The following is a 12,382-nucleotide window of genomic DNA, read 5'->3' as shown; positions in this document are numbered from 1 at the left end:
CTCCAATCACATTATTCAATCAAAGGAACTTTTAGTAAAACAAAAACAGCAAAAGATACCTATTTTGATTGCCATTGCACCTCCCCACCCACCTTCATTGAGAAGATAAGCAATTTGATATGTTATACATGTGTAGTCATGCAAAGCACTTCCACAGAAGTCCTGTTAGGGAAGACTAATTATATTTCCCTCCATCCTATCCCACTCCCCTGTTTATTCTATTCTCTCTTTGATCCTGTCTCTTCTCAAAAGTGTTTGCTTCTGATTACCCTTCCTCCAATCTGCCCTTCGTTCTCTCATCCTACTCTTTTTTATCCCCCTCCCCTCTACTTTCCTGAACGCTAAGAAGGATTTCCATTTACAATTGAGTATGTATATTATTCCCTCCTTAAGCCAAATCCAATAAGAGCAAGGTTCACTCATTCCCTTCCACCTCCCTGCTCTTTCTCTCCATTGTAAAAACCTTTTCTTCCTTCTTTTATGTGAGATAATTTGCACCATTTTACTCTTTCTCCTTCTCCCAGTACATTCCTCTCTCACCCTTTAATTTTATTTTTTAGATATCATCCCTTCATATTCAACTCACCCTTTGCCTTCTATCTCTGTTTATCTACCTATCTACCTATCTACCTACCTATCTACTTATCTACCTACCTACCTACCTATCTATCTATCTATCTATCTATCTATCTATCTATCTATCTATCTATCTATCTATCTATCTATCTATCTGTCTGTCTGTCTGTCTGTCTGTCTGTCTGTCTGTCTGTCTGTCTGTCTGCTTGCCTGCCTGCCTGCCTGCCTGTCTGTCTGTCCATCTGTCTGTCTGCCTGTCCGTCCGTCCGTCTGCCTATCATCTTCCCTCCAGCTATGCTAATACTGAGAAAAGTCTCTTGAGATACAAATATCATCTTTCCATGTAGGAATGTAAGCAGTTCCACTTTAACAAGTCTCTTGTGGCTTTTTTCCTGTTTATTTTTTCATGCTTCTCTTGAATCTGTTATTTGAAAGTCAAAGTTTCTATTCAGCTCTCTTCTTTTCATCAAAAATGCTTTAAAGTTCATGAGTGGGATAGACTTAGTGAAGACTCCTCAGATTGTAATTTTTCTCCCAGGGGTGAGGTAAGGCCTAAAGGCTCAAGGTTACAATATTTTTAGAACAGAATAGTTCCATATAAGGATATAAAACTGTGTAGTGTATTAGGGTCTCAATGATTGGACAAAACTTACGTAATTCCTCGATGTCTTCATTTCAAAAGGGATTGGTTAGATTTCGTGTCTAGAATGTAAGACCATATTCTCAGCTAATGAGGATAATGGTCAGTGGGGGGAGGAGGGACTTGCATTAGGGTCTATATAAATCACTGTCCTTTTCTTTGTCTTCAGCTTTCCTACTCCTACAGGTAAGCCCTGCTTCTTGAGAATCGAATAAATCACTTTTCTGCCATCACTTTGAGAGGCCTCTGAGTAATTGATTTATGTAGGGACCTGAGCCATCCCACACAGTTCACTATTTCATTGAAATTCCATTTTTTTTACCCTGAAGGATTACACTCAGTTTTGCTGGGTAGGTCATTCTTGGTTTTAATTCTAAATCCTCCATTCTCTGGAATATTATATTCCAAGTCCTCCAATCCCTTAAGGTAAAAGCTGTGAAATCTTGTATTATCTTGACTGTGGATCCAAGATACTTGAATTGTTTCTTTCTAGCTGCTCTCAGTATTTTCTCCTTGTCCTGGGAGCTCTGGAATTTGGCTACAATTTGGCTATTTTCCTTTTGGGATCTCTTTCACCAGGTGATTGGTGGATTTTTTCAATTTTTATTTTACCCTCTGGTTCTTGAATATCAGGGCAGTTTTACTTGATAATTCCTTGAAAGATGATGGCTAGGGGCGGAGCCAAGATGGCGGAGTAGAAAGACGCACATACACATAGCTCTGAACCCACAACCCATAGAATGGCTACAGGGAAGTAACTCACGGCGAATTCCGCACCCAGAGGCCACGGAACATAGGAGCGAGGGAGATTTCTGTTCCAGAGAGACCTGCAAACCTCTCGCGGGGGGTCCTTCGCGCCGCGGACTGGGAGCTGAGTGCAGCCCTGCCGCGGCCGCGGCACCGAGAGGAAAAGATCCGAGCAGGCTTCACAGACAGGATCTCCAGCGGCCACGCGGGTCCCTCCACCCACAGAGGGATCTGCAAACCTCTCGCAAAAGGTCCGTCGCGCTGCAGACACAAAGCCCAGCCCAGACCTGCTGCGGCCACGGCTGCGGCACTGAGAGAAACAGATCCGAGCAGGCTTCAGGGACGGGATCTCCAGCGGCCGCACAAGTCCCTCCACCCACAGGTGACAGGGGTGGGTGAGAGAGTCCTTTGGCGGGTCGAGAGGGGAGTGGGGTGCCCCCATAATTCAGGCCCCCCCCGGGAGGTAGAAGCTGAGAGGCGGCTGCAGACAGGGGCTCCCCAAGCGGACGGGAGCTTGAATCCATTGCAGAAGGTCTGCGCATAAACCCCCTGAGGGAACTGAGCCTGAGAGGTGGCCCTGCCCCGATCTCAGCACCAGATCATAATCTCATACTGAATAGCAGCCCTGCCCCCGCCAAAAGCCCTGAGGCTGGAAGCAGCATTTGAATCTCAGACCACAAACACGGGCTGGGAGGATCAGGAGGTGAGGTGGGTGTGAGGAAAATATTCAGAGGTCAAGTCACTGGCTGGGAAAATGCCCAGAAAAGGGAAAAGAAATAAGACTATAGAAGGTTACTTTCTTGGCGAACAGGCATTTCCTCCCTTCCTTTCTGATGAGGAAGAACAATGCTTACCATCAGGCAAAGACACAGAAATCAAGGCTTCTGTGTCCCAGCCCACCCAATGGGCTCAGGCCATGGAAGAGCTCAAAAAGAATTTTGAAAATCAAGTTAGAGAGGTGGAGGAAAAGCTGGGAAGAGAAATGAGAGACATGAAGTCAAAGCATGAACAGCAGATCAGCTCCCTGCTAAGGGAGACCCAAAAAAATGTTGAAGAAATTAACACCTTGAAAACTAGCCTAACTCAATTGGCAAAAGAGGTTCAAAAAGCCAATGAGGAGAAGAATGCTTTCAAAAGCAGAATTAGCCAAATGGAAAAGGAGATTCAAAAGCTCACTGAAGAAAATAGTTCTTTCAAAATTAGAATGGCACAGATGGAGGCTAATGACTTTATGCAAAACCAAGAAATCACAGAACAAAGAGAGAAGAATGGAAAAATGGAAGATAATGTGAAATATCTCATTGGAAAAACAACAGACCTGGAAAATAGATCCAGGAGAGACAATTTAAAAATTATGGGACTACCTGAAAGCCATGATCAAACGAAGAGCCTAGACATCATCTTTCATGAAATTATCAAGGAAAACTGCCCTGAGATTCTAGAACCAGAGGGCAAAATAAATATTCAAGGAATCCACAGAACACCGCCTGAAAGAGATCCAAAAAGAGAAACTCCTAGGAACATTGTGGCCAAATTCCAGAGTTCCCAGGTCAAGGAGAAAATACTGCAGGCAGCTAGAAAGAAACAATTCAAGTATTGTGGAAATACAATCAGGATAACACAAGATCTAGCAGCCTTTACATTAAGGGATCGAAGGGCATGGAACAGTATATTCCAGAAGTCAAAGGAACTAGGACTAAAACCAAGAATCACCTACCCAGCAAAACTGACTATAATACTTCAGGGGAAAAAATGGTCTTTCAATGAAATAGAGGATTTTCAAGTATTCTTGATGAAAAGACCAGAGCTGAAAAGAAAATTTGACTTTCAAACACAAGAATGAAGAGAACCATGAAAAGGTGAACAGCAAAGTGAAGTCATAAGGGACTTACTAAAGCTGAACTGTTTACATTCCTACATGGAAAGACAATATTTGTAACTCTTGAAACATTTCAGTATCTGGGTACTGGGTGGGATTACACATGCACACACGCTCACATACACAGAGACAGAGTGCACAGAGTGAATTGAATAGGATGGGATCATATCCTTAAAACAAAATGAAATCAAGCAGTGAGAGAGAAATATATTGGGAAGAGAAAGGGAGAAATTGAATGGGGCAAATTATCTCTCATAAAAGAGGCAATCAAAAGACTCATTAGTGGAGGGATAAAGAGGGGAGGTGAGAGAAAAACATGAAGTCTACTCTCATCACATTCCACTAAAGAAAAGAATAAAGTGCACACTCATTTTGGTAGGAAAACCTATCTCACAATACAGGAAAGTGGGGGATAAGGGGACAAGCAGGGTGGGGGGGATGATAGAAGGGAGGGCATGAAGAGGAGAGTGCAATTCGAGGTCGACACTCATGGGGAGGGATAGGATCAAAAGAGAATAGAAGTAATGGGGGACAGGATAGGTTGGAGGGAAATATAGTTAGTCCTATACAGCACAACTATTATGAAAGTCATTTGCAAAACTACACAGATTTGGCCTATATTGAATTGCTTGCCTTCCAAAGGGAAGGGGTGGAGAGGGAGGGAGGTAAAGAAGGTGGAACTCAAAGTGTTAGAATCAACTGTCGAGTAATGTTCTTACCACTAGGAAATAAGAAAAACAGGTAAAGGGGTATAGAAAGCTATCTGCCCCTACAGGACAAAAGAGAAGATGGAGACAAGGGCAGAGAGGGATGATAGAAGAGAGAGCAGATTGGTCATAGGGGCAATTAGAATGCTTGGTGTTTGGGGGGGGAGGGGATAAAAGGGGATAAAATTTGTAACCCAAAATTTTGTGAAAATGAATGTTAAAAGTTAAATAAATAAACTTAATAAAAAAAAAAAAAAAAAAAAGAAAGATGATGGCTAGACTCTTTTTATTATCATGGCTTTCAGGTAGTCCAATAATTTTTAAATTATCTCTCCTGGATCCATTTTCCAGGTCAGTGGTTTTTCCAATATTTCACATTGTCTTCTGTTTTTTCATTCTTTTAGTTGTGTTTTATATTGATTTCTCATAAAGTTATTAGATTCCATTTGCTCCATTCTAATATTAAGGAATTCTCCTCTTCAGTGATCTTTGGGATCACCTTTCCTGTTTGGTCAATTCTGCTTTTTAGGTCATTCTTCTTCTCACTGTCTTTTGGTCTTCTTTTGCCATTTGGGTTAGTCTATTTTTAAAGGTGTTATTTTCTTCAGAATTTTTTTACATCTGCTTTAGCAAGCTTTTTCACGATTTTCTTGCCTCACTTTCATTTCTCCTCTCAATTTTTTCTCTACTTCTCTTACTTGATTTTCAAAATACTTTTTGAGTTCTTCCATGGCCTGAGACCAAAGCATATTTTTCTTGGAGGCTTTGGATTTAGAATGTTTGATTTTGTTGTCTTCTTCTGCTTGTCTGTTTTGATCTTTTTTCCCACCAAAGTAAGATTCTATAGTCTGATTTTTCCTTTTCTTTGCTCATTTTCCTAGCCAATTACTTGAATTTTTAGGTCTTTGTTAAGGTAGAACTCTGCTTACAATGTGGAGGGTATACTGTCTATAGCTTCAAGGGTTTGGTGTAACTGTTTTCAGAGATACTTCTAGTGACCTGTAAATTTTTAGTTCTTACAAAATGGTACGATCAAAGGTGAGGTGTTTATTACTCTCCTGGACTGTGCTCTGGTTTGTGAGTGACATAAGCACTTTTTTCTGCCTTGGAACTGTGAGGAGGATTTCCTCTCCACCGTAGCCACAAGTTCTGCCATGCCAGTGGTCCTCCTTGCCCCAGGACCATCACCCAGGACTTCAATCCAGATCAAAGCATTGGCAAAATAAGAGAACCCTGCCTCAGAGCCAGGAAAGAGATCTGTGGAATCCTCTTCCAATCAGTTTCTTGATCCCTCTATTGTTTGTGGATATTGGATCCCTCTACTTGCTTTTCCTGGAAGCTTCTGCCCCTACCACTGCCTGAAATCTCCTTAGGACTGGGGCTGGAAGCACTCCTCTCTCACCTAGGTCTGACAGACCTTTCTTACTGACCTTCTAAGTTGTCTTTGGCATCTGTGGGTTGAGAAGTCTGCAAATCCCCACAGCTTCCAGTGATTCAGTCCCCTGAGGTCTGCTCCAGATTTGCTGGGGGGCCTGGACTATGCTGGCACATTTTGTTCTGGACTGCATTCCTCTCTCATAATGGTGCAACAGACCATTCCTGTTGACCTTCCAGGTTATCTTGGGCTGTAAATTTGTTTCACTCTACCATTTTGTGGGTTCTATTACTCTAGAATGCATTTAGAGTAATTTTTATAGGTACTTGGAGGGGTTTGGAGGAGAACTCAAACAAGACCAAGCTTTTACTCCACCATCTTGGCTCTGTTTGAATTGACTTCCACAATTTCTATATCACTGAAGGATGTCCTATTTTCCCTGAGTATATAATCTACTTTATAAGCTGCTTCAGTGGCATTATTTCCAGGTTTTATTGCTGCTTGAAAGAATTGTCAAGAGGATTCTGCTAAGATGGCAGAGTTTGTCAGGAAATTCTAAGCTCTCAAGATTTTCCTCCACAAAAGATAAAACAGTGCCTCAGGGCAAATAGAGAGCTGGAAAAACAATAAGCAAAGGAGCAGAACAAAGGTCCTCCTGAGATCTGAAGAAAAATTCCAGGATGATATTTGTCCCTGAGAAGAGTAAACACCTTCAGGCTAGGGACCACATAAATGCTGAGTGGCAAGCTCTGGGGTTAGCTGAGTTGGGAGGCAGCCTTGGTCTCAGCTACAGGAATTTTTGTTCCTGGGACAGTGAGGGGAGTTGGGCATCTAGGCCAGGAAGATCAAGGACCTCTGCTGACAAGGAATGTAGGTTCCAGCCATTCCACCAAGACATGATGGGAGCAGGAGAGAAGGAACCAGACATACCAGGCAAGTGCAGAAGCAGTGGGGTGGGGATCCTGCTGGCTGTGGGAACTTATAGGAGGGTGGAGATCTTGGATGGGTTCAAGGTAAGAGAAGAGAACTGAAGGAAGATCTGAAATCTGGGACACCATACCCCATACCCCAGAACTAGAAGTTATTACAACCATTAAGCTATTAAAAAAAGGAACTGGTAAATGAGAAAGAATCCAATTATAGAAAGTTACTGTGGGAACAGAGAAGACCAGGATTTATCTTCAAAGGAGGATAGTGAAGCAAAGAAACCCTCTTCTACCTTGTAGATTAGTGTCAAATGGTCACCTGCCCCAAAATAATTCATAGAAGAACTTTAAAAAGACTTTAGAAATCAAATGAGAGAGGCTGAAGAAAAACTAAAAAAAAAATTAAGAATAATCCAAGGAAAACAAGATTATTAAAAGATAGTCAACCAAATAGAAAAGTGGATTCAGAATCTTAAGGAAGAAAATGACTCCTTGAAAATCAGAATTGGGTGAGCAGAAGCCAGCAAAATTATAAGAGATCAAAAACTCATAAAACAAAATACAATGAATGAAAAAATAGAAGAGAATGTGAAATACCTCATAATAAAAACAACTGATCTGGAGAACATATCAAGAAGAAAAAACATAAAAAATCAGACTACCTGAAATCTATGATTAAAAACATCTTGATACAATAATACAAAAAAGAAGTAAAGAAATTATCCTGAAGCATTAGAAGAAGAGTGGAAAGTAGAAACAAAAAAAAAAAATCCACTGATCACCATCTGAAAAAGATCCTATGAAGAAAATCCACAGGAATATTATAGTCAAATTCTGAAACCTCCAAATTCCAGGATCATCGTGTTCATCCTTCATTGCCAAAGAAGACTATGCCATCAGAGAAATGATTACATGAGTTGCACTTGACTTTGTTTTGAGTGAAGGAGGGCTGTGCAGGTCACCAGCCTCACTTCTACTCCAGAGCCATCTGAATCTAGTGATCTTATGTTCCTCAGAATGACTGAAGATGGCCCAGGATGTACTGGGAGATCTTGGGCCCTTTAGGTCAAGGTCTTTGCAGGTATTCACTTAGGGTAAGGCAACACCCATTTGTTGGACAGGCCTGGTTAAGAAGTAGCCAGGACATGACCCCTTTAATGAGGTCAAGAAAAACAAAGACATCAGGCTGGGTGGGAAAGAGCAACAGTTACTATTGATAATCACTCTAAAGTTTGTGGGGTCCAGGAGCCCTTGGCAGGGGCCCATTGCAGTCCCGGTTTCAGAGTGTAGTCAGTTTAAGGTTTTGAGGCAGCTAGATGGCTCAGTGGATAGAACTCTGGGCCTGAAGTCAGGACGATCTGAGTTCAAATTTGACCTCCTTCATTTACTAGCTGTATGACCTGAACAAGTCACTTCACCTCAAGGATAAAATATTACGAAGAATAAGAGAAAAAACATTACATATGATGGTGCCACAATTTGAATCACACAAGACTTAGAAGTGACAACACTAAGACATCACAGGTCTTTTTTACCATATAAATCTGTATATTGAAGAATCAATGAACTGGACTTCCAACCAAAAATATACCCAGAATAGCTAAGCATAACTTCGAGTGAAAAAAATAGACATTTAATGAATTTTCAGGCTTTCAGGACTTTATTTAAAAAAATGAACTTAATAGAAAATTTGATATGCTAGAGTCAAGAAAAATACAATGTACATAGCAAAGACCAATTACAAGGGACTGAATAAGGACAGCTGGTTTATCTTTTATGTATGAAATATGTAAAATGTATGTCTAAGATTGGTATTAGTAATTGGGTAGTTCATAAGAAAGATTGGGGTAGACCAGAGCATGATATGACATCGAAAAGCAAAACCATTCAGGAAGAGCTAGGCAAAGTAATTAACTTTTACAAAAGAGGTGCAAGCATGTAATGGTAATTTAAAATGAGGAGATCTTTCATATTCATTAATAGGCAATGGGAAGAGTTTGCTGAATGGGTGGAAGAGGAAGGGTAGAACAGGGAGAAGCAGAGCTAGAGCAGAGCTCAGAGGAAGTTAGTCTTGAGAGCAGTTAGATCTAGGAAGAATGCAGGCTGCTGGCTAACATGTGTGAAAGTGACTGTGATTTTGTTTAAGAGAGCCTGCTCGCAATTTGTTTAATGGAGCTGGCTTGTGGGAAGCCTAGCAGAGAGAAGGCTTAGGGATGGTGTTGTTCTCTGCATTGTTATTATGTATAGATTTTGGTACCAAGATCGATTTGGTTTGCTGATGTCTGAATAAATGTTTTGTTTCTGACTTCCATGTGGAGGGTCTGTGGCATTTCGTGATTCAGAATTGCACTGGTATATTCTTGGCCTTTGTGGGAACTGTGAATATTGCATTGGTGCTACAAAGAGGAAGAATTGATACAGAGGAATTAGATGGGAAATGAGGGCTGTTCTGGAAATCTTTCATCAGGAATGAGTTTAAGAGGGGAAAATACATATAAATCTAGAAGAGTATAAATGTCTTCCATATTTAGAAAGAAATAAATTACTAAGGGTATAAGGAGTGGGGAGAGGATAAGGGAGGAACCTTTAGATGGGAGGGTAGGGGAATAGCTCAAAGGAGTATATAAAAGGATGTTTAGATTTATGGGAATGGTTAAATGAGGGAGGGATTCTTGGAGAGGGGTAGGTTAAATAATAGGAGGACAAGATAGTGAGTAGAAGTAAAAAAGGAGTCAGGAGGAATAGGAAGTAAGAGATGCACACAATCAGAAACAAAGATTAGGAGTAGAATCTGTTACGGAAGGTATATGTTTATATATGTCTATCTGTTTTTATGTGTATATATGTATAGGTGTATGTATATATCTCTATATAAAATAACCATATTTAATTGTAGCCTTGTGGGAGGAGGGGAAAAAAACTAAAGAAAGCATATATCAGAACAAAAGAAAACTTACAAGGAAGCAAAGAATTAGTGGACAGCTCTCAACACAATGCATAGCATTCTTCAAATGGAAATCTATTGCTATATACTTTGAATCCTCTCATTCTGCTGTGTACATGACAGTTTTTTTTCTTTCCTTATTTTATATTTGTTTTAATATTTAAGTTTATAATGTTTCTTTTTATTTTCTTATGTATTTAAGTTTTAATAAAAAAAAGAGAAAAAATAATTCTTTGCTTTTTGCTTTTCATCTTTTAATTTCTGCAATGCAAATTTTTATGCCTCTCCCTGTAATTTAAAATATTTATGTTTCTTATGAGTGTTATAATGTTGATAAGCATTGAATTTCTTAAATGTTGATAATACATTATCACAAAGCAAGCACGTCATCTTATATTTAGCAGGAACAAGATAATACTGCAATTCCCAATCCTCATTAAAATTTTATTTATTTATTTATTTTATTTCAGTATTCTCTTGGTCTTCTTTGACATGCTGGGTTGTTAAGGGGACAGAATTTTAAAAATACTGCTCAGCTGTGCAAATATTCACAAATTCCACTTCAAAGAGAAACATAGTACACCATTTTAAAAATTGATAACAGATTGGTGTACTCAACCCCCATAAACTCTCACCAATCCTCCTTGTGCATTAGTGGTGCCTGTCAGGCAGGGAAAGTTAGAACTAAATAATGAGCATAGCATCCATCAATTTATTCCTTATAGTTCTAAATGTGCCAGTCAATCTGAGAGGATTATTTCATTGTAACTTATTTTTATTCTTTGGTATTTTGAATTTATTAATTTTGAAAATAAAATAAAAATGGAGAAGATGAACAAAATGTGTTAATAAAATCGAAAGGATTTGTTTTGTAAAATTTAGATTCAGTCAAAAGTTGCACTTAAGGATATATAAGGCTACAGGTTCCCACCCCTGCTAACAGGTGTGTGTGTGTGTGTGTGTGTGTGTGTGTGTGTGTGTGTGTGTTTAGATCATGAATTACTTGATTATCTCTAAATAAATTTGAAAGCTAAAATGTTAGGAGATGTTGTCTATTGATGATCAATCAGAAATGTACACAAAAAAACTTAAAAATTAGTGTCAGTGACAAACTATTAGGTTTACAGTGATTTTGATTCATAGACTTCTGAAGAACATGTCTAGAGTAAAAAAGTGAATTATTTACTACTTAATTATCTTTCTCTTCCAGCCTTAGGGCACTTAATAGTTGTGACTTGGGCAAGTTACTTAACTTCTGTCTGTCTCAGTTTCCGCAAATTAGTGAATAATAATAGTACCTACCTCCTAGGGTTGTTGTGAGGATAAAATGAAATAGAATTTATAAGGTACTTAGCACAATGTAAATGCTTGTTTCTTTTCCCTGTTCTCTCATAGTTGACTCTCCAATTTTTTTTGTTGTGTTTGATTTTTGTTGTTTACTGTTACTTCCTCCAGCAACCTGATTACATTCACAGGTAGTTTAACCAAATTTTCAAATAACCTCTCCAAATGGATAAGGTAGTTGAATCTCACAAATAAATACTACGTGACTGTAGAGTGACTGCCTTTGGATTGATTTTTGCCCTGATGTTTCAAACCAATGATAATACATTTTAAAAATAATATTTGATATCTCTCCCAATTCAAAAAGTATCTACTCTGAAAATGCAGTAAAAGAAAGTAAAGATATGCTATTAATCATGTGTCAGGTCTACAGGAGCATTTTCATTTTATTTCAAAGAACTTGATATTTCTAAATAAATATGGATAAGGAATTTTCCAGGGACAACTATGATACTTTTTTCCCCATATGGATAAGACTGGAGAATAGACTTGTTTTATGACAGCACACTGAAGGAAATGTTTGAACTCGAAAAATCTTATTATGTTTGGGATATGGGTGAATAAAGAGTTCTAGCTTATCAAACAAAGCAATATCAATTTTACAGCTATTCATAACATATTTGTGAGAAAGGGGTTTTTCTCCTATGGTTGTTTTGTTGAGTTATACAGCCAATCGATTTTAAAGGTGAAACTTCAATCCTGCCCTTCCTGATGATGACCAAGTCTCATTTTCTTTCCATTATGCAACACTGGCTATCACAACTGCAACTTAAAAAATATTCCTCTCGGGGGAGGAGCCAAGATGGCAGAGTAGAAAGACACACATATGCTAGCTCCAAACCCACAGACCATAAATTACCTACAAAGAAGAACTCCCAACAAATTCTGGAGCAGCAGAAGCTACAGAACAATGAGAGGACAAGATTTCTGTTCCAGAGAGACCTGAAAACCTGATGTGAAAGGTCCCTTGTGCACTGGACCAAGAGCAGAGTCCAGCCCTGCCTTGGCCCCCCAGCACCGAGAGGAGCAGATCCAAGCAGGCTTCAGGGACAGAATCTCCAGCAGCCACGCAGGTCCCTCCACCCACAGGTGCTGGGGGTGAGTGAGAGAGTCTTTTTGGCTTGTTGAGAGAGGAGTGGGGGTCCCCATAACTCAGACCCCCTCGGGAGGCAGCAGTGGAGGCAGCAGCAGAAGGGGTTCCCAAGGCAGGCAGGAGCTCAGATCCATTGTGGAAGGTCTCTGAA

The sequence above is a fragment of the Notamacropus eugenii genome, chromosome 6, assembly GCF_028372415.1.
Source record: "Notamacropus eugenii isolate mMacEug1 chromosome 6, mMacEug1.pri_v2, whole genome shotgun sequence".
Classification (NCBI taxonomy): domain Eukaryota; kingdom Metazoa; phylum Chordata; class Mammalia; order Diprotodontia; family Macropodidae; genus Notamacropus; species Notamacropus eugenii.
This window is presented reverse-complemented; position numbering follows the sequence as displayed.